Below are 22,783 nucleotides of genomic sequence, written 5' to 3'. Positions count from 1 at the left end.
AGAAAACCTCTAAGGTTTTAAGTCAGGCTAAGGCTGACAGTTGTGTGATTATGACAGATTAAGGACAGAATGGAGTTGCTGTGATTTGTTGCTATATCCCTTCCTTGAAATGCTGTGTGTGCTGATGAGCTGCTTATACTGAACATCTTTTCCATAAGGTCTCCAGCCTGCTCTGTGAGATATGCTAGTACCTGCATGCCCTTTGGAAGAACAACTGCTCCTTTATGCTCAGAAGAAAAAGCCCAGGGCCCATATGTAAGTGGAACTGGGCAGCAGAAAGCAATTTCTGCTAATCTGATTATGTTGTGAAACCACATAAAAGTCAGTTCGTTGTCTTGTCCTGGACTGCTGTAATTGCATATTATGATCAGTTGTGAAGATCAGCTTGCACCAATGTCATGCTGCATCCAGTTTTTGCATTGCTCTAGGAACCAAACTTCTGGCCTTACTTCTTAACTCTAAGCACAGAGGTAGATTGCTTAGGAATTTAAGACCAGGGAGGCACAGTTTTCCACAAGCTCACTCTGCAAGTATCGTGTTAACACTTAGGATTAACTTGCTTCTATGTTATGTGTCTTCTCAGTTTATATCTTCTTTGATTTCAGAAAAGTCATGTTTTCTGTGTTCTTCTGGTGGATTCCAAATTTGTGGAAACAGGATGGAAGACAAAGCATTGAAAATTAGAAACTAAAACTCATTCTATTTATATTTGAACAATAGTAAGAATATTTACTGTATTTGCCATATGGTGTTACTGTAGTCAGCGTAAGAGTTTAAATCATTACTCCAATGTAAATAACTAATATTGCTGCATCTGTCAGATTCTCATACCTAATGCCTGTGGAAGAAGTGAGTAATGAAATACCCAGAAGAGAGAATACTCTGTTCATGAAACATTAGAGAATTGATGGGACAATACTCTTTCAGGGGAAATAACTTAGGACATCGTTCCTTAATTTCTTACTAATTACTAGTGTACATCAGTAAAAGTGATGGGGGAAAAAAAATGTAGATGATAGATACCTTAAGATGTCTGAGAAGCTGGTAGGTACAGAATAAAACCTTGTTCTTCTGGAGGGGCAGCTGGAATTCAGGTGGAGTCCAGCAGCTGGATCCTTTCCTAACTAACTAAAAGACGTGCTATAATTAGAAAGATCAGTGTGGATGGGATGGTGCTGCAATTGGAAAGATTGGCACAGATGAGATGGTATTACAAAAGGGAAGGTGCTCACCTATCTCCAAAGATCTAGGCACGCAGGAAGGACTCCACAAGGGAGGGATCTCCAACCAGAGATCCTTCCACAGTAGCAGTCAGCCCTTAAATGGAGTTTTAGAGAGATGCAACCAGGCTCCATCCCTTCTGGTCACACAGCTGAATTGCCTTCACCTGTGCTCCCAGGGCTGACCAGGTCCTTTCCCTGGGTGCTCAATCAGTGCTTCAGACTGTGACTCAGCAGTTCCCATACAACACGTTTATCTTTATATTTTATGACAACTGGATGATGGCTGTCTGCCACTCTCTGTATATATCTAGTTAAAAAGGTTAAAATCTGTTTTGATGCTTTTGCTATTGATAGGGATAGAAATTTTAGTTTTATTTGCTTGTAATTATTTTTTTAAATTTGAAAACAAACAGCGTTGCATATTTACTGATTGTAATATTTTAGAAATTAAATCCAAACAGTGAAATCTGTAATTGTTAATGAAATCCAGGTTTAAGTGGGAAAATAGATTTAAAATACTTTAATATGTTGAGCTTGTAGTATGAAAATAACACTCCTTTCTGTGTTGTTAGCTAGTTTGTTCCTTATCAACAGGAAAATACTACTTTTTTGTAGTTCCTTGGTAAAAATAAGGAAGAGATCATATGCGTTTCCAACCTTACTTGTATCAGGACATCCTTCCCTTCACTACCCCTGTAGTCATGTGTACAGCAGAGCCTAGGAGGGCCTACTTCCGGAAAGGGGAGTTTGCAGTAGTCAAAACAAGCCTACTTTGCTCATTCTTGAGTTAATAAACTCCTGCCTGTTGATCAAGGCATCCCTAGGAGTTTGGTCCTGGCACTTGGGCTGATTGTACTTCCAGACCAACATTGGAGGCTTAAGGAGCTGTGATTGAATATGTAGTGGAGATCTTCTCCTCAACCTCCTACATAATGGTGGAGCCATGCTAGTGACTCTTTGCTAAACATGGTGGTGAAAATGCTGCTGGAATCTTGGTTATATCTGCAGCGAAATTGCCCACATCTTTCAAAAATACCCCTATTATCTCCTGAGTTACAGCCTTTCATATCACTTTCTGAACTAGTCTATTGGCTGGCTTAGATTAAATTACCTCCTACCACAACATAACATAGCGTATTTAAGTGAGTATGCATATCCTTAATTTCCTACAGGTTGATGAGAACTCCATTACACAATAGTTTTGCTGGAAATCCTGAGCAGCACACATGGCGGCATTGTACCAATAAGTTAAGAGCTTTTGGGGCTACTCTGCTTGGTAGTTTTTTTCAAATGTCCTACATATTTATAGTGCTGTGTAAGTAACAACCCTTACTCTGGCAATATTGTCCTGTTATAACATTAAACGTATAACAAGAAATCAGACTCAACAGCGAGGAATATGTTTGAGAGCTTTTCCACAGCATCAGGAAGATGCATGTTGATTCTCAGTTGAAAGGAGGCTGCTTGTGAACATGTGAGTGTTTTCCTTGATATTAGCATTTAATTGAAGTTTGAAATGGATTTCTGGGCTAGCAAAATATTTCTATAAAGTAGAAATCCTCACCTTAATAACTGAAGTAAAAGCAAGTACTAGTGATCCAGCACTGAGTGAGTGGCAGTGAGGGGACAGTAGTGAAACTGACTGGCTGCAGCTCGTTTGGTCCCAGTTTCCCACATCCATCACAGGGCCTTTTTGATGGCACCGCAGCTCTCACCACTCACCTCCCTTGGAGGGCAGCCAGATAGGAGTGAAGAGGGGTGAGGAAAGTGATGTGCAGACTGGTCCGGTCCAACAGCACAGTCAGGATGTGGTGAAAGGGCATGCCCTACCCTGGGAACTGCAGTGCTCTCCTCTGTCCTGCTGCCTACCTGCAGCTTTTGAATTTCCTTTTCTAAAGAAAGGGGAATGTGAACTCTAAAGGACAGGAGTAGCAACAGGAGAATTATGTTTTAATTTCTGATTAGTTACTGATAAAAGCAAAGTTTGCACTTATAATGTGCAATATATTTATTAATGTCTCAGGAAAAGGGATGATAAATTCTTCCCTCTTTGAGAGAAGTGCAATGGCAGTGCTTTCAGCAAATCAGTACATGCTAGCTGCTTTGGAACTCGTCTGAGCTGAAGACTTCATTGTGTGGCTTTACTTCTACGTGGCATATAACTCAGGTCTGAGAAGAACCATAATTTGACAGGATTCTGCAGCTGAACTGTGGAACAAGAGCTTTGGTAGACCTTCGTTTGGGTGTTTAGGAAGCTTCAGTGCAGTGACTCCAAACTTTGCACTTAAATTGCAGTGAATATTCCTACCTGACAGTAATTCTGTGTTGAGGATGTGCAGGACTGCAAGACTGATTTTGGAGCAGGACCGTGCAGTTGCTGCATGTTGCCTTTTGGCAAGGTGTTTGGAGCCAAATGGGTTCCATGCCTGGTGTTCCTAACAGTGTGGTTGATACAACGCACCTTGTGCCTCACAGTCATAGCTTGTCCTTTTTTGAGAGTGGGGAGATTTTTGTCCCCACTTGCCAGTAGCTTCTTTTTTTTTTTTTTTTGAGAGTGGTGAGGTTTTTGTCCCCATTTGCCAGTAGCTTGTTGAGGCTCCAGAAAAATTATACAACTTGCTGCAGAGTCTGTGGCTGATCCTGGAACTGACCCAGCATCTTTGTGTCTCAGTCTATTGTCCTAGTCACTCTCTGTTCTTCAGGGTCTGAGTCAGCTCTTCTCAAACATCCTTTTTTTTTCCATTTCACCATTTTTGTCTGATTTTGTGTTCTTCCCCCTAAGCAAAATTTTGCCTCCCCTTCTATTTTCCCTTCTGCCACTTTTTATTATTCAGTCTTCAAATATTCAGAAAACTCAATCAATGGCAATGTAACACTGGAAAAACAGTTACAGTTGGATGGTGCTACATAATCTCATTGCTTATTGTGTTAGAGATATTTTATTGTTTTATCTTCTTGCAAATAAGTTACCCTTTTCCAAAACTAGCGCTTTTATTTTTCTTTAAGCTTACTATTGGTTCTGTAAGTTCAATAGTGTTTACTTTCTTTTGGTAAAGTTAGTTACCTTTGCAGGGGGAAAGTAGCGGATACTGAGTTCTCTCTGGGTAAATGTTTAGAGTTTGTCAATGTGCATAATGTCCATGTTCGGACTGGAAAAAAATGTGGAAATGGTGAAATGACTTCCATGACAGAGAAAGAATTGAGGGATTTCTTTTAAACATGGTCATAAGAAGCAAAAGTCTTCTTTAAAAATGGTCTACCCAGTTCTATGTTTTTAGTGGAGATCATTGTGTTGTAAAAGTAAAGCTCCAGTTATAAACTACTGGTAAGACCAACTTAGGAAAGAAGGGATTTGCTTTGGAGGGTGATTTTAGGGTCAAAGGCATTATTCTCAGATCACAGAATGTTACTAGCGGGAGGAAATATTACACCTCACTTGACATCATTGTATTGTTTCATGAACTGTGCTTTTGTTTTATCTCTACACTGGTTTCAGAACATCTCTTGTATGAAGGTTAAAATTATGACATGTTGGCATTTAGCTGGCATCCTCTTGTTTTCTTTGTTTAAAAACATGGTCAGAACAACTTTCTTTAGTGTCAAAGTTTGATTTAATGATTCTGGCACTAATATTGTACAAGAGTGTATTAACAGCTTTTATGCTGTGTGGCTACGTTCAGCTTGGTGAGAATTGGCCAAACTCATTTTTCCATGTGTTCCCATTCAAACATGGCTACAGTGATGCTGTGCATATATTGCAGATGGGAGTGGGAAGAAGAGTCTTAACTTTTTTTTGTAGTCTGTTTTTATGGCATACTAATCTTACTATATATCAGTATATATGATGCTAGATATTAGTCTTCTATTTTTCTTTCTTTCAGTCCCATTTTGTCTTCGTGCAAGTTGGACATAGGAAGCAGATGTTTTTGTTTACCATTTTTTTTACTCATTATTCCTTTCTAGCTTTGATGGGGAGCTTAGTGTTAGTGCTTGCCAGCAACAGTAAAATCTTAATGAGGTATTTGGGAAATCCCAATGGAGGTTCAGACACATGTAAAGAAAATATAAAATAAATGCAGGAAATACACAGGCCAATGCTTAACTTTATGGATTGTCCTGCCACACGTAGCACAGAATGTCATTTAGTCATTTGTATGACTGTCCTTGATGAATGTTTTTCACATAATTATACCTTTCCTCACAGAAAAGAAGTAGCTGGTTTCACCCAGGCACCTGATTGGTGTAGCCCAGCCTTTTGAGAAAATCCAGATCCATTTTGGAGACTTACGCTGACTTCTAGCATGAGCAGATCATGGAGAAACTTTCATGTTAACAGTTTTGCACAAACCTCTTCTTTCAGAAAACACCACTTCTGCTCCTCTTGCCGAGATTGGCTCCTCAGACTCTCAGTATGGAAGAGACAGGACGTGAAGCCCCCTCATTCCCCATCATCTCAGCACTCTTCTGTTGCTAATTTCTGGACTTTGACAAAGGCAGCGCTTTCAGCAAATCAGTGCGTATTAGCACTGGCAAAATGAGAAAAGCAAAGCTAACTTACGCAGCAGCACTGCTTTAGGCGGTCCGAGCAGCGACTTACTTTCTGTATCAGGGTTATGCTCACACTGCTGTCTGCAAAGTGTGAAGGTAAACGCCCAAAGAGGGAAGGCAGTGGCTGTGGGGTGAGCTGTAAATACAACAGTCTGTGAATCAAACCACTCTCTCTCTCCCACCCTTTCTAGAAATCTATCAAGCTGGCAGGCTGCCCTGCTTGAAATAAATGTGGAAAATATTATGTAACTTTGCCCTCTGCGCTACGCCGGCAGTGTAGGCACAGGTTTTAGTTACACTATCTGCTGTGGCTATTTTTGGTGACCAGAGGCTTCTCTCATTAAATTTATGTCTCTATTTCCTTTCCTTCCCCCACTCTCTCGTTTCTGTGTGCTTTTTTTTTTTTTTTCACTGAGAGCAGAAAGCAACTCAACATCTGCAAACAGGAAAACAACATGAGCAAAGCTGTTTGAGGGCAGGCTATTCCATTTTTTAATTTATTTTTATTTTTAATACTGCTGGAGGAGGAATATACAGTTTCTAACTGTAGCCAAGTACTGAAACAGTCTGTCCCCGCTCCCCTCCCCTGGAGTTATATGCTGTGTCAATACCTCCCTCTGCTGAGAGCTCTACATTCTCTTTTTCTCTTGACTACTTTTTCCCTGTGGCAGGACTCGCATAGATGAGGAGCAATCCATGATCTATAACAGAGCACCCTGCTTGCTGCAACACAGCCTCCCTACCAAGATTATATGCTACAGAGAGTGCATAAACCTAAACTGTTCATCTTTCCTCAGCATGACTGCTTGCAGGCTAGGATCTGAGGTTAGGAAAAGATGAAAACTCAGAGTCAGATGACTTTTAAGAATACTTTTTAAGGAATCCCTATTCTGGAATTCAGCTATTGTCAAGGGCAATCCTGTTTAAAGAGTTTTACATGTGCTTCTGCCTGTAACTTTATTTTTTCACCAGTTTCATTCAGTTAATAAGTTTTTGTTTTAGAACCAGTAAAATTATACTGTGGTTTGTGATCCATTGTGCTGCATGAAATACCACGTAAGACTTTCAGTGTTGTGCTTCTCAAAGAGATTGTCTTAATGGTTGGAAAATCTGTGAATCATCTCAACTACAGCTGGTACAGTTATTAAGGGGCTCAAAGTCAAGAACTCTGTTTTTCAGAGGCTGCAGGATTAATGACCCAAACCAATCATTTCTCATCTCAGAAAAAAGAATTTGAAGCAAGTAACAGATACGACTTTCCTTAGTTGTAGGTACTCCAAAAATAGGATAGTGATTTTGTTAAAAGAGGGGACTAATTGAACTTAGTGGAGAAATGGACAACTTCAAGGTTAAATCTTGAGTTAAGCCTTCAATTTTCTTGAATGACTAGAGGCAAAAAGCCCTGGTTCAAAAGGGTATTTTCCTTTATCTCTGCCTACCCCTCCAGAAATTGTGAAATTGTTTCAGGAATAGCCAATATGCTGCAAAGTAATAGCTAAACTGCAGCATTTCACAGCTTGTATTCATTAACAATTCTTAGTATTTCCTACTGAAGTTTAGCAGATTTAGAAGTGGTTGAGTTTTCCCTCTGCTTGGTAGCAGATGGCAACAACCATGTTACATCAACCTTGTTTGGGGAGCGGTACGAATCAGGCCATTCCTGTTAACTTTTTCAACAGCAGTTTGTAGTGTCTTTGGGAACTCTTGTCGTGTTAGGATGAGAGAAGTAACTCACAATAAAATATCATAAGGAAAAACTATAAATTCTGTGTACAAATAGTCTTGATTGGCTGGGGGTTAAGAAAAATGCCCACATGCAGAGAAAGGGTAGAGAACAGACAATAGGGTGCAGGAAGGAGCACAGCTGTAGAGAATAAAAACACTCAGGGGAAGGTTGTATAAGGAGGAGGAATCATTACATGGGTGAAGTTTTCAGGAAGGTGCTATTGTGTGGAGGCTTGTGACAAGACCTGACCTTATAAAGGAAGAAAGAACTATTTTTCACAAAAACGAGGGTAGGAATGAAGCACTGGAGAAAGAAATGGTGTATGACTGAAAGTGTGGTGTGGGGTTGGGTCTTTGTGGGAATATACCTTCTTGTAGGAGGTGTAGCCAAGGAGGTATGGTATGGGGAATGCTACCCTGTGCTAGTTGATAGATGCAAAAGAGGTTTCAAAGGTATCTTTGTGATCCATTAATTATTAGGATGAAGCCCTATTTTTTTCGTGATTTGATCATGTTGAATTACTGTTCACATATTGTACCTTCCTGACATTATTTCTTGAATGTTTAAAATTGGTAGAAAAGTACTAGCTAAATTACTGGGTTTGTGGAATGAAAATACTGGCTTGTTTGTGTTTGACCTTTCCTCAAAGTATGATGCAGTTCAAAGTTTATTTGGTTAGCAAGTCTCTGATATGCTTTTCTATTGAATAGTGGATATAAATGTGGCCTGTTGAGGTTAACCTGACAAGGAGAGATGCAAAAGCACTTAAAGGGATCAAAAGTTAAAAAAAAAAAAAAAAAAAAAAAAAAAAAAAAAGAACCTCACTGATGCCTTTGTGTCCTTGAATGGTTTTTGGATATTGACTAGATTTCTACCATTTGATTGAATGCTATTTCTGAGGAGAAATGCATATTTTTTTATTTGGAATGGTTGTTTTTAAACTGTAGTGCTCAAGGATGAGTACAGATAGAAACATGTAGCTTTGCGATAGAATCGTACAGTAATTAATATCATATAAGCCTTGCTGAACTTTGTGCTAGCTTGTGCTCTGACTTGGTCTAAGATGGATGCGATTTGGAGATACAGTTCCATTCTGTGCTTTGCAGTTTACATACATACTGCAAGCACTTAGTTGAACATCTCTTCTAAACAGAGCTCAATTTAGGTTGGAGTGGAGGGAAATGGATAACAAAACATGCATCCTGGATATAATAGGATAGTCAGAAGCACATCTGTAATGCTGTGGGTATGCAGTTGTTCATACTCGGCTCTGTGACAAAGTCTAAAGCAATGACTCAGTGAGAATATGCTATTGGCTTTAGGTGTCCAGAGCCTGACTCAGTTCTTTGAGCTCTGGAAGGCTCTCCAAGACTCCTTAGGGATGAAAGTCCTTAATAGAAGAAAGATGAAGTGAGGAGGCGAAAGTATCTGTACTTACAGCATAATTGCAGCTTGATTATTTTTGTCAATATTTCAGATAACAAGGTACGTATTTCTGTAGGCTTTTTTTGCCATCACACTGGTACTAATCTAAGATGCCTCCAAATGAAACTATATTTGAACTATCAAAACTGTCTGAACAATGTTTACAGTATACTTACATGCATTGTGCACCTCAGATCTGTTCTTGAACCACGCTTTTTTTCTGAAGGATTTCTATAAAAATGTCTTCTGAAGTGCATAATGATACTGAGAAGGAATGTGCTCTCTGTTCTTGAAGATTTTTCCTTTTCTTTTCCCCTTTGAAACAAAAAGAGAACAAAGAGAAATACAAAGATTTTCTGGTTGATACTGAGTGGTTGATCTTTCTGTGAATAAATAAAAAATAACAGCTTATCAACAGTGACTTTATTCCTAGATACAGAAAGGAACGTAATTCTGAAGTTTATCAGTCAAAACCTTATGTAATTCTATTTCTACTGAATAGTTACTCCTGACTTATGCTATAGACAAGATCAGCCACTTGCTTGATTGTGTCTAGCTTTATATGGCATTATTTGTTCTTCACTGGGGAACTAGCGTGTCTGAGAGCCATGTCTCTGAAAGGACTTTTTTTTTTCTTTCCAGCTCTGTGTATGAAAATAGCATCTTCAAAGTCACAGAAGAAACAGCCAAAAGTGAATCCACATTAAATTCCGGTAGAAGTATGTTCTTTATCTTTTTTTTTTTCTTTTTTGAGGATCTCAAAGAGGAAAGATAGTTTGGCAGAAGCGAGGGACTTTTTTCCTTATCTAGTTTGTCGTAGTTATTAATCTGGCATGTCTTGAAAAGATGCAGATGAAATTTGTGATGCAATGTCACGCTGTTACCCTAATGTGCTCTAATACTAGTAGAGGTACTGATACTTTTATTTCATGCCTCAAGTTCTCTGTAAGCATATCCTCCATCTTGCTGAGTATACATTTTCTGGCTTTCAAGTGGGAATGTGGAAATAGGTAAAGCTGTCAGAAGGGACCTTGGGGTAACAACATCTCTCTGTAAAAGATTCTCTTGTCAGCATGCACTTAAGCTAGCCAGACTGCTTTATAACTGACCAAAATGAACCATAGAATTGCAGAATGGCTTGAGTTGGAAGTGATGTCAAAAATCATCTAGTTCCAACTCTCTTTGCTGTGGGCAGTGTTGTCACCTACTAAATCGGGCTGCCCAGGAACCCATCAAGCCTGGCCTTGAATATCTCCAGGGATGGGGAATCCATAGCTTCTCTGGCCAGTCTTTGCCACTATCTCACTGCCCTCTGTCCAGGGAATGAACTCCAGCAGGGTGGCTGCTATAGAAACTGTCTACCTAGTCTTCTGCAGTAATGTGAACTTGCTGTGTCTGTATTGTTAGTAGCACTTATTTTGGTTCTATGGTAGCTACACCTGCTTTGCTCTTGATTCCATGGACTTGCTCTTAGTTATGTTGGAAAGGCTAACTTAGCTATGCCTAGGATTTGGTAGTGAAATGCTGCCGGAGTGTTTATAAGTCTTTACTGAGCATCTTTTGGGAGGATCAAGGGGAGATTACCAAAATGATAAATATGGGAGCTCATATGCTTGTATTTTCTAAATGGAGTTGTGCGTTTATATAAAATACTGACAAAAAATATAAATGTGTGAGATGTCTAGAGCACCTTACTACTGATTTCTTGCAGAGGTGGAGTGTCACGTTTTCTTGTTGTCCAGCCATTACAAAGTAAACAAAAAAAACCTCAAGGAAATGGAACATAAATCCGAAGGGATCATTATCAATTATGCTATATACTCAGTGAAAACTGAGGTGTAGCAAATCTCAACTGGTTTCATGTTTACTTACAGTCAAAACTCAGATCAGGTTCTTTGAGAGTTCAAGAATTTCTGAGCAAACCTAGACCTGCTGAATGCTTAGAACTTGAATAGCAGCTGTGCTATACATTTTCAAAGCACTTTTAGTAAACACTTATAAATTCCCTGAGCATCCACGTGTTTAGGATGTTTTATTTGCCTCCTCTTAAATTCAGGGTGATTTATTAAGGGTTCTAGCATAGAATTATAGAATGGCCTGAGTTGAAAAGGACCACATTGATTATCTAGTTTCACACACCTGCTTATGTGCAAGGTCACCAACCACCAGACCAGGCTGCCCAGAGCCACATCCATCTTGGCCTTGAATGTTTCCAGGGATGGGGCATCTACAGCCTTCTTGGGCAACCTGTTCCAGTGTGTCACCACCCTCTGTGTGGAAAAAATTCCTCCTAATATCTAACCTAGATCTCCCCTGTCTCAGTTTAAAACCACTCCCCCTTGTCCTATCACTACCCACCCTTGTAAACAGTATGTATCAGTGCAGTTAATTATCTCCATTGGGTGACTAGTTTCCTACCCGATTTTTTTTTTTAAGGACCTGACCTGTGAAGTTTGAAAAACATTTTTTCTGAGCAGGTTATCCAAGACATCTTGGTAAAGTCTAGCAACAACGAGAGCTGGGTGCGCTATTTGCAATAAATCCTTTGTGACAACAACATAGGTCCTTTTCTGGTTTATGAATTGGTTTCTATTTTAGAATACTTGGCCATTATGCAGACTGTTAGGTGAGAAATTACAGGAGCATTTTTGGATAGATTGATTTGCTCTGTAAAGACTATGATTTGTTGCTATTCTTACCATCTCTTAATCCAATGGCTGCAAAACTCTCTGAGAACTCTTGAGAGATGTGGAGTGTTTGGATGTGAATATTTTGGTGAACACATATTAACATACATCTTCTGCCAATTGTTTCTTTTTTGGCAGGGTTCCTATAGAGAAATGTTCTGCATTATTTCATAGAGTAGCTCATTATGATGCATGTGAGTCTGTGTGCACGCACATCTCTCCCCTTAGTCCCCAAAGGAATTATACAATGTACATGAGCAAAAGAGACAGGATGGCCTCTTCATTAAGTTACTGAGCAGGAAACCAGCAGAGTTAACTCCTGTTCCTGGCTCTATAAGAGTTTCTGCCTGCAAATCTGGGAAATCCACTTAGGAAATCCAGGGCAGGTGAAATTTATCAGTAAAATGGGAGACCAGAGTAATTCTGCTGTTGTTTGTGAATGCTTCAAACTGGTGTGGAAAAAAAACATGCAAATGTTTGAATAATACTCTAAGAGCTGATTTTGATGCCTTCAAACACATGTGCCCAAGTGTGTGTGTGTGTATATGTACACTTAAAACTAAAGCAAAACAGAAAACATCAGAAACAGCCCCACAGATGTGCTTGCATTTCAGTGTTATAGATCAATTTTTAACATGCTCCCTCTACTCCCCATTGCTTCTCCTCCCCCTAAAAAAAGTAAAATAAATAAATAAATAAACCTTGACCACTTTTCAGTAACAAAAGAAAACTGGCAACATCAAAAGACTGATTTATATCTGTTCTATTTCTTGTTCTTAAAATGTTTGCAGACCTCTCAGTCAAAACTTAACATTTTTTCTTGAAATGTCCCTTTTTGTAATGTGGGGCAAGTGAAAAATGCTGTTTGTCCTCTGGCCTTTCAATGACTTCTTAATTTGTTTACAGTCTCAGCATTCTGCCAACGCAAGATGTGTGTGTCCAAAACCACCAGAGAACTGAAAGTCCTCTTATCCTTTGTTCTGATTAGTTGTATGGACGTGCTTTTACTGCCTGCAAATGCTTTGGATACCGTGTTCTGGCTTTTGTGTCAGTGCTCTACCAAGTCTCTACTAGTTTCATGGAGCAGGATTATATTGGAGTATGTATTCCTATGAGTGCTGGGACTAATGAAATCTAAAGTCCTATGGTTATGGCTTGTGCAATTTATGTGCATAAACTTTATGTCCTTTTTATATTGATTTCTTACAACATGTCAGCTCGCTATTGTTTTTCCATTAAAATGCTGATCAGGAAGCATCTTGGTTTCCTTAAGGGAATGTCCCACATATACAAGAAAAATCTTGTGCTAACTCACTTCTTCTGGTTTCTTTTTTATTGCTTTAACAAAAAGATAGGGTGTTTAGCAGATCTACCTAGCTGCCTATTTTAAATATAAGCTTTGGAGCCACCAGAATCGGCCTAGGCCACGGGAAACATTCTTTAAAACAAAAAAGGTCAAAACAGAATTGTTGGATCTTGGTTTTCATTTGAATTTTATTTTCTTTTTCTTGAGCTGCAGAGACAAAACACTATAAAATTCTTGTATAAATTCTTAAACAGCATTTCAGGAAACCAGTCGCTTCTTCTAAAAGAGAAATCAGGATAGATGTGTAATGGATGACATCTCACACCACTTAAATTCTACTTGTGCCTGATCTACTTTCCTTCTCCAGAGCTTCTTCCAGATGTGCAATGTCACTGTGTTTGTCCTTTAGCAACCAGGGTTTTGGGCACCTATTTCTGTGCATCTGCTCCCCTCAGTCTTGTGACAGATCCAGCTCTGCTCTGGCCAGCACCGAGTGCTACAGGGTGAAGCAATTAGCACCCATCTAACCAACACCAGTGCCTCTGTTCTGTCCAGGGCAGAGAGCTGGGCTGTCTTTGTGTTTGAAAACCTTGATTGATAACTGCACCTGTGCAGCTGCTAAGGTCAGGCTGTCTTTGTAAGAATGTTAGATCACCGTGAGCACCTGGCTCAATGTAAGATTTAGAGACGTGGCCCTAAATCTGACGTCATGGTTCTGGCAGGCTGAAAAGACTTTGTTATGAGTTGTTGGCTTGTGAAGTCTGTCCAGGAGAAAGCTTTGCATTTGAATGGCTATCAGGAACCTGGAACAAGGAAGATTGTCTCAACATCAGCTAGCACATCAGTAGTTGATGTTATTACCTGATAAATGATAATGACTTGTTCCCACTGATGTGCTGCTGCTGAGGGCTAGGGTTAGAGAGATTAGACATTTCTGCACTGTTCTTGTTCTGTAAAGCAGTTCCTACAGACACTACTCTCATAGGTCATTGTGCTTTGATTTGAGGGAAGAGGGATGGCTGTGAATTCAGATTTGCCTTCATTCAGATGGGTATTTGAAACTGGTATGGACAAGGACTGTAAGGACACTTTGGTCAGCCTGTTTCACCATCCTCATAGGGGAGGCTGCTTCTTGTATCTAGTCTGAGCTTCTCTTGTTTCAATTTGTGCCCATCGTTTTTTGTCATCTCAACACACACCATTGTGTATGGCCTTTTTCCAGCTGCTCTGTAACTTCCCCACAGGCACCAGGGGACAGCTGTTGGTTGGCCTTCCTTGAAGCTATCTCACCCACAGGCAGAGCAAGATGTGGTTCCTCAGTCTGTCCTTGCTGGCCAAGAGGCCAGTCATTATCTCCCTCATCAGGGAAGAACTGGAAAACAGAATTTGAGAAGAAAAAGGTGAAAAGGGAAATTACAATGAAGAATAAGGCAGATGGAAGGAAAATAAGGTCTTTGAGAGTTAAAGGATATTCTGTTAATATCCTCTCACTCATAGGAAAAGTGGCAAGATTATTTGTGAAGAGAGACTGAACTGACCGAAGCTTAATGCAGATGGGAAAAGATTCATGGTGCTTCTTGGCAGGATGAAAGGCAAAGTGAGGAAAGCTATGGGGTGCATGGTTACAGTTGTCATTCTTCAGGACTTTTCAAGACTAAGATGATAAAATGACTTCTTTGTAGTAATAATCTTTTTGGGAACTGGTGTATTTTTAAAGCAGATATTTACACTATAGTTCTTTGAGATTTATTATTCTTAACTGTTGCTTATGGAGACCAAAGCTGCATAAGTTTATATGCTTTTTCAAGTTATTGGGTACGGAATGCTTCAGTGAGTGCTGAACTCCAGCCTTTCCCCTAATCCTACAAGTTTCAAAGCATGGACCTAACTTAAAACGAGAGACTTGCTGAAGTTCTCTCTCAACTCTTCCAGGGTATGACATGTCTCTGCACAGTGACATGTTGAAGTCAGTATACTACTTCTTTTCCTACTGAGGACTGTTTCAGTTAGAATGCTCTGATATACTGTGATTGAAGTAATACAAATCAGTATGGTTCCTAAGTGCTACATTGCATCAATCTGTCTTGCAGTACTTTGAAATATGTTTACACTGAGGGTAACCGTTTTGGAACAAAATGTTTTATTGCTAACTCTGGTTAAAGTAGAGGTTACATATGTTAGGTTGCGTTGTATATTTGATTTTTTTGTGGTTGTTTATGGTCCCCTGATATCTATATAACCACTGCTTTTACTTGTGATGGGGCTGCTAACGTGCGTAAATAATGTGTGGTGCTCCTTTTTCACTTCCTGATGAGTAATTGGTGCGTTGCCCAAAAGTCTAACTCTAGCAGAAGTAGAATGCAAGAAAATCTTCCTAGTGATTTGGGTAATAAAAGTGTCAGTCAGACTTAGGCGATGATGCAAAAGCTTTTCTATAGAAGCTTGTGTCATAGAATAAATATGAGTGTGGGTTTTAACCTACACTGTTTCAAAGAGTTCACTTGGCTGGTTTAGAGGAGTAGCAAACTATGTTTAGCCTCCATGTATGGATTCAGGCAGGAAAACTATGCTGAGATATCTTTATTCCATAGATTTACAGAATGTCTGTTTTAAGGGGAGATGCAAAGAAGTTCTAGTTTAAGTTTCAGGCATTGCTGAAAGGTCTTTAGCAATCTCTCATTACAGTGTCTGGCTTCAAATGTGTGGACAAACAAATGTCCTTTTGGCACACCTGACTGTAAGCACAAAATGTACTGCTGTGTCTAGAATTTTCATCCATATTATTCAGAACCAGACATAATTGTTACTGAATCTCCTTTTACCACCTGTTTTTCTTCAAACTGTGCAATCTGTTTCATCCCCTGCTGCTCTGTCTCCCATTTGGCTATTATTTCTCTCTGGAAAAACATGTTGGCTCTGTAAACTTCCTTACTCCCTTGACTGTATGCTTTTGTGTGTGCTCTTGCATCATGATTATTTGTGTATTAGAACACTTTTATATTTCATCTGGTTGTGGAGTAATGAGAACTGCATGGGGATTAATCTGCCAAAGCAGTTCTCAAGCTTTGACAGGAAGCTTCGTGACATTCTGAAGGCCAAATTCTACTCAAATTGCTGGTCTGAAGCACTAATTGCAAAGATTTCAAGAAGCAGAGTGGTCTTTGGATAAGGCTTTTGAATTCTGAATTTTAAATGTCAGGTCTTTTGACTTAATTGAAGTTGCTTCTCTTCCCTTTGTCATGTAAAATGAATTGTATCAGTATGGCTGACTAATTTTATTACTATAAAATCTAGTTCTTTACTACATGCTAACTATCAATATTCACTTATGTGTGCCAAGTATTTTATTCATTTTCCAGATAAGAATACTGCAAGGTGGTATACAAAAGAATGATAATATTGATGGGTCTTGTAAGGATTGAGTCCCCATCCCAGCAGATCTTTGAATATGACAGCATGCTGTTGTCAAGCACTTTTTAGATGGACAGTAGCTAAGCTTTCTAACCATTTTGTAGTCTCAAACCACACAGCTGCAAATTTGCAATCTGTCCTCCCTTTATCCAAAGTAAGGATGTCTCAATCTCAGTTGAATAGAAATTGGAACAGGAAGAAAAAATGAGAACTAATGCCCTGGTGTCATCTTCAGTCTGCTTTACATCTAATAATAGGCCTGAGTATGTTTCCATTGAAGCCGATGGGAAAATTGTCTTTCTTAATGGAATATATGTCTTAATTACATCCCTGTTTTAATGATAAGTTCTGAAGCAATTATCACCTACTTGTAGAAATCCTGAAGAGGGTGAGACTTTTTGTGTGCTGTTTACTGAAAAAATGGATCAACAAATGCAGGACTGTACTGCAGGCTGCTTGTACTTTCAGCCATTTAATAGGATGAAATGGAGGGAACAGCCACCTCCAGTGTTCTCCACCAGTTCTCTGGTTTTGGGGGGAAAGAATTAAGAGCCTCAACCAGCTGTCTGCTTCTGCTGTGTTCTAATGTTCGTATTACATGGTTGCCACCAACTGGTGTGGTTGTAATCTCTATTACCTGTTTTGGCAGAGATGGTGAGAGAAGCACTCTGTGCCTTCACAGTGTGGTCCGTAGCTCTTCAAATGTGATGTGCTATGAATAGCAAGATGTAAGCATGCTGCATTTTAACATCAGTCCATTACATCAGAAGCACAAAACCGCATACGGAAACCAAATGGGTACCAGGTTCAGAAAGTGCCTTCCTGTTTTTCTGCTGTGTTCTGAATTGAGCTTAGTGTGTAAACAGAGCTTTGTTTTCGTTCCTTTTGCTTAGCACATGTCTCTATATGGTTGTTTTCTCCACACAGCTATCAGCAGGGAAGAAAGTCATCTTTCCTTGAACAACTCTGTAAATGTGGTAGGTTTCTATCCATTAAAACTGTGGTCCAGCATCAAGTTCTTTGCTGAGGAAAAATTGACAGACCTCAAGTAAGAGTTTTGAGTAAGAGAATGCATTTTTTCATTCCAGTAATTATTTAAAGCATATTAAATTGCTTATTCTTCTGCTATGGTGCTGTAAAATGAGAACTTAAAAATTTTATCTAGCATTCCAGCTCAATATCTAAGTGATAGGGAACCAGAGAAGAAAGTCTATTTAGAAAAGAAAAATCTGCTGTATAAAATGCACATTTTCAAGTAGTTAAAAGTAGAAACAAGCCTGTGATGCTCACTAAAAGGACATTGGGTCGTATGAAAGCTGTTCCTATAGAGCTATTTGCTGTTGTTCATAGAAAATATATTTTAAAATACTACTTGATACATATTATACCTATGCTAGTTTTAACCAACTGGCTTTGTATTTATTAGCACTGGAGAACTTTGTCAAGAAAATCCAGAAGCTGGATGAATTTGTTCTACAATATGTAATGCAAAATTGTGACGAAAATATGGTTTGGTCTAAAAGCAATTTAGATAATGATGCATGAGTTTGTCACTGGTTGAAGGCCTAACTTCCATGTCGAATGCCTTTCTGAAAAATGTTTAGTTTAGTTGTATATTTTGGACTTGCAGCAGGATTTTCTGGGTAAAATTCTTTTTTTTTTTTTTTTTTTTTTTTTTTGCAGAATGTCAGCCCGAGTGTTTGATATACAACATCAGTGTGTTGTCAGAGTGAATTGAAAGGGGAGTAACATCTTGAACTGCTCTGCAGATGAGATCTGTAGAAGAGACTATCCTGAACTTCCTGTCTTTTTAGTTAATAGTCAATGTTCTTTTAATGCAGATAATTCAGATATCTCACTAGTGGGACTTAGTAGTTACCTTGGACTAACTGGTAATCCAAACAGATTATTACTCTGTGTGCAGAAATCTGGACCGTGCTAGTCAGTTCCTCCAGTAGTGATGGATGTGGAAACAAGGGGGAATCTGTATATTCAGAAACCTATTTCAAGCTTTGGTGGAGACCAAACTTCATTCAGCAAGTCCAAACTCTTTTGCACCATTTAGACATAAGATTTTTCTTGTCTTTGGTTTATTTTTAACTTGCTCCTAATTTGTGTGTTAACCCACGGCGACCCACCTGTTGGTTAACCTGGCTGCTGGGCTCCTTGTACAACTCATCTTCTTGTTTCTCATTAATGCTTGCTCTCAGATCATAGATTTCTTCTTCAAATAATAGGTTTGTGTACTTTCACTGCGTGCTTCCCAGCCAGATCTAGTGTTGCTTATTCCTTCTCCTGAATCAGTTATAGTCCTCAGTCTCTTATGTTCTTGTCCAGTTTTCCTTTCTGTATGTTTTTTGCTTTTTTCCCCTCCTGGTCTTTAGATGGTGCTCAGTTCTCCTATCTTCACTGGTAGACTCCTCTGCTACATTAAAACCTGGTAAACATCCTTTCTGCAGACCAGGAAATCCTAGCTCTTTGGTTGTGTCCCTTTTTCCTCACCTCAAAACCAAACCAACTTATTTAAATGCCGAAGGAGCGTTCTTCAGGCATTATTTAAATCTCTCAGGAATTCACTGGTTTATCAAGAGCAAGCAAGGTCCCTGCTTTCAGCTTCCTAACCAAGGGAAACCATACAAAGTATTACATCAATAAATAAATAATAATAAATCTTTATTCATCTGTTTCTTCTCAAGCTGGAATGAATTCAGATTTTCTGCGGCAAGAGTTGTAAATGTATGATGCATGTTAAAATTTCCTGTTTGGAGTAGCGTACACAAAACTTGAAATCATGAGAGAAGGAAGTTTGCCATATGAAAAGAGACAAGGAGTTATTAACTTCTGAAATATCTTTAGGTAGAAGTACAAACTTCACTTTTCACTTGCTAATGCTTAGCCTGTCATGATTTAGGTATGTATACCCATGAGCCACGAAGGCCAATTATTGATGCGGTTTCTCTTACAGAACTTCTTTTCTGGTTTTAAATCTAGAAACTTTAGGGATGCTTAAAGAGAAGTTCAGTAGAGTTTGAACTTAACAAGGTAAATTTATTTTTGCCTCTATTCTTAGAAATAGTTGGACTGTGAATGTTTTCTTCTTTCTTGTTTTCTCCTTCCCTCTCCTCCCATTTTGGTTTAGTCAAAGGCAGGGCATTGAGAAACTTCAGCATGTTAGTCTTACAAGTTCCTTTATTTATTTATTTATTTATTTATTTCATGAAACATTGATCCATGACTCCTCTTGATCTTAGATTTGGCACCCAGCAAACTCCTGGTGACTTTTAAGGATGCTCTTTTGGGCAACTTCAAGATGAAGAAAACAAAGACTTCCTGGCAGGTCACTAATGTTTTTGGTGATATTCATACGCTGGAATGTTTTTTCACTGCTGTGCAAGATTCAAGCAGACCTCATCAGTAAACAGCAAATGAGGTGTCATTCCTTTTCCCTGGAAAACTGCAGTGCTCTACAGTCAGGAGATTTAATGGCACATGGTTTTTTAGAGATCAGCATTGTTTTATTATGAATGACACTTGGATATGAAGAAAACATGTATTATCTGTTGTTTCAGTTTTTTTTTTTTCTCTTCATGCTGCTTCCTTTAGTGTTGATTAATTCCACGGGATTTCTAGAAAGCCAAGAATGTGTTTCCAGGAAATGCTGGAGAAAATTTAAAGAGCAGCTGATTTAAATATTCCTCAGTAATCACTGTCAAATTGCCGTTTTAACACCTGTGGATATTGATTCTTCAGAGACAGACCATAAAAATGGATTGACTGTCAGTCATTTATGACCTTTTCCCCTTATTTAGGACTAATTAAAAGGACAAGAAAAGCCATTATAGCTGAAGTCTTTTGGGATAAAAGGATGAGAAGACACTATAGCTGAACTGTTTGGAGAGTACAGCGTTACTGTTGCAGTTTTGCTGTAATTGATCATGGTTGAAAAATGCCATGTGTTAAAATCAGAATCCATAGGTTTACGTTGACAGCCACATTTTCTTGTTATCTTGGATTTCGGTTTGACAGATATCCTATGAACTGGACAGATACTTCACTAATTAGACTGCAGTCCATGAAACTGAGAGTTTATCTTAGTTCAGTTACAAATCCTGAGGGAAAAGGGAAATTTGATCTTGCAGAGAATGGAGGGGCAGCAAGCCCCTGTGCTTTCTTGGCCAGAAATGTGTCTGTTATCTTTACTAGTACTTACTTCCAGCATTTATGCTGGTAAACATTGCCTCTTTTTTTCAGCTTGCTTTCTGACTCCCACTTACTGAGATCCTATTCTGGAAACCACTGCATTCAAACGGAATAAGTTACAAGAATACTTTGTAAGTATTCCCTCTGAGCCATTGCACAGCATGGGCAATAACAGCTATTTCTATTAATATGGGGGAGTTTCCCCAAGGCAGCTATTCATACCTCTGCACAAATGTTTTTAGAAAGTCCTGCATAGTCCCTTTTTATGCTGCAGTAAAAGTTTGTGGTTTAAACCTCTTAGTGGATGCTTATAGAGAACTAGACTGAAAATCCCCTTATGCGAATGCTGTTAGTGGCCAGACAGGTTCTTTGTATTTTTATTGTTAAGTTGGAGAACTGCAACAAGGTGATATTTGGTAGAGATGCTAGTTAAGAAAAAGGCTTATAATGCATTACTTAATCCATTCAGAAGCGCTGCTTCCCTAAGTGTCTTCTCAGGATCTAGGATTAAGTCTGTTTAAACAGCTTATGCAGCCTCATGCTACACAGGCATGATTTCATATGTTAAATTCATGAACTGTTGAACCAAGATACTACTCTATTTAACTATATAATCTAGAAATGGATTCTTTGTTCTAGATTAACACAACTGAATTTGTCTATGAGGGGCTAAAAAAAAAAAAGACTGGGAGTAAACTTCAGTTGATCATTCTCTTCTGAAATGGCTTCTTAGGAGATAAAACTAGCACTTTAAGCCTTAGTTCTTCTAACACCTATTACAACACGTCACTCCAATTTCAACAGATGTGATCCTGATTTTTGTTTGAGATGCAGGGGATGTATCTCCTGTAGATGGGAAAGGCTTTAACAGTGGCAAAGCCAAGAAGTGGCAGAGCAAGACTAGGATGAAACATCAGTTCTAGCTGCAGCTTTGCTTCTGATCATCTGTGAACTCCATGAAAAGCTTTAACTCTTAGCTCGTTCTTCTCTTTTAGCTGGCTTGTGTGTGTTGGCCTTGTCTCCAAAATTAAATGTACCAAAATGAGCAAAATAGATTTAATCAAAAGCTGTAAATGAAGTGCATACTAAATATGTTTATATATATATGTTACATATCTAAGCTTCATTTCATTTAATTGTTTTTTTCCCTCTCTTCTTGTCTCCTTTCGGTTTTGCCAAATGTCTCAGCGAGAGTGAGAAGCTGAGCTTGTGAAAAGCCTATGGATTGCCCCTTGTGTAGCAGCACTTTTACTCCAAAGAGGGAAAGTTGCCCTGAGATTTATGCAGCTAATCTCGTGGGCTATGTGTTAGTCTGACCTCTAAAGTGAAAGTTGGGTAAACTTGCAAAAACTTGAGAAAATCAAGAGCAGGATCGCAAGGTCTGTTAGGGCTGGCAATAATAATCTGAGCCAAAAAATGCTGTCCAGTTCAGTTATGTTACACCCTTAATCCCAGCTGTGCTTGCCTCCTTGGGCTATATCTAGTTTCCTTGTGTCTTGCCTCCTTATGAGAGGTGACTGGCAACACAGTTTGGATAGTGTCACTAGATCCTACTGTAAATCCAAATTATCTGAACAATGTTATGTGCTGTGCGCTTGAGAAACTGAAGAAATGGTAATTTTGCTTGCCAGTGGCAATTGTGTGAGTGTTGAGAGCGAGTATATCTGTGATTTGGTCTCTGGATCTACCTAAGGAATAGGAGACTGCCCAAGTGCTGCTTGTCAACAAGTACCAGCTGGCTGAAAATAACTCCTTCACAGAATATTCTCAAAACAAAAGCTGTGTTCTTTTTAGTTTTTTCAAATACATTTATCCAAAGATTTTTCTTTCCTGGGCTTAGAAGCAATATTAAGGTGCTTAATTTTGCAACTAGATTTTACTCTAGGATTATTGTTCAGCTTGCAGGGGGGTTTATGTGGGAGTTTATTTGGATTGTTAGTTGTAACTGTGAGAGGTATGAGAGCTTTCTGAGGCTATTCCAAGTTTAATTTCTACTTAAGCCCCTAAGCCAACTCCTGTCTCATGTTTTCCACTCAAAATATTGCTAATGTTGTATTAAAAGCTGTTTATTGTGAAATTAGGCACAGCTTTGCTCTTTGCTAGATATGTAACTACTGAATCAAATTGCTATCACTATAAAATACTGTACAATGACAGGGAGGACAGCAGAAAAGTTCATTTTCATTTAATATTCCTCACTAGAGGTTTGGGCATCTTCTGTTTGCTTTCTCACTGCTGCTCCTGTGAAAGGCTTTTG

General features: G+C 38.9%; 1 long non-coding RNA gene across 1 annotated transcript in view; it reads left to right on the top strand.

The window, feature by feature from the left end:
- LOC116230037 (uncharacterized) overlaps positions 1-22,783 on the top strand; it is a 179,754-nt gene that overhangs the window by 14,518 nt on the left and 142,453 nt on the right. The window contains exons 2-3 of the long non-coding RNA XR_016464054.1: positions 9,565-9,641; positions 19,578-20,657. This is a non-coding gene — a long non-coding RNA (uncharacterized LOC116230037). The remainder of the gene's footprint in view (positions 1-9,564; positions 9,642-19,577; positions 20,658-22,783) is intronic.

The sequence above is a fragment of the Phasianus colchicus genome, chromosome 2, assembly GCF_987193195.1.
Source record: "Phasianus colchicus chromosome 2, bPhaCol1.hap1.1, whole genome shotgun sequence".
Classification (NCBI taxonomy): Eukaryota; Metazoa; Chordata; class Aves; order Galliformes; family Phasianidae; genus Phasianus; species Phasianus colchicus.
Note: the sequence above shows the minus strand (reverse complement) of the source record. Positions and strands in the feature narration are given on the sequence as shown.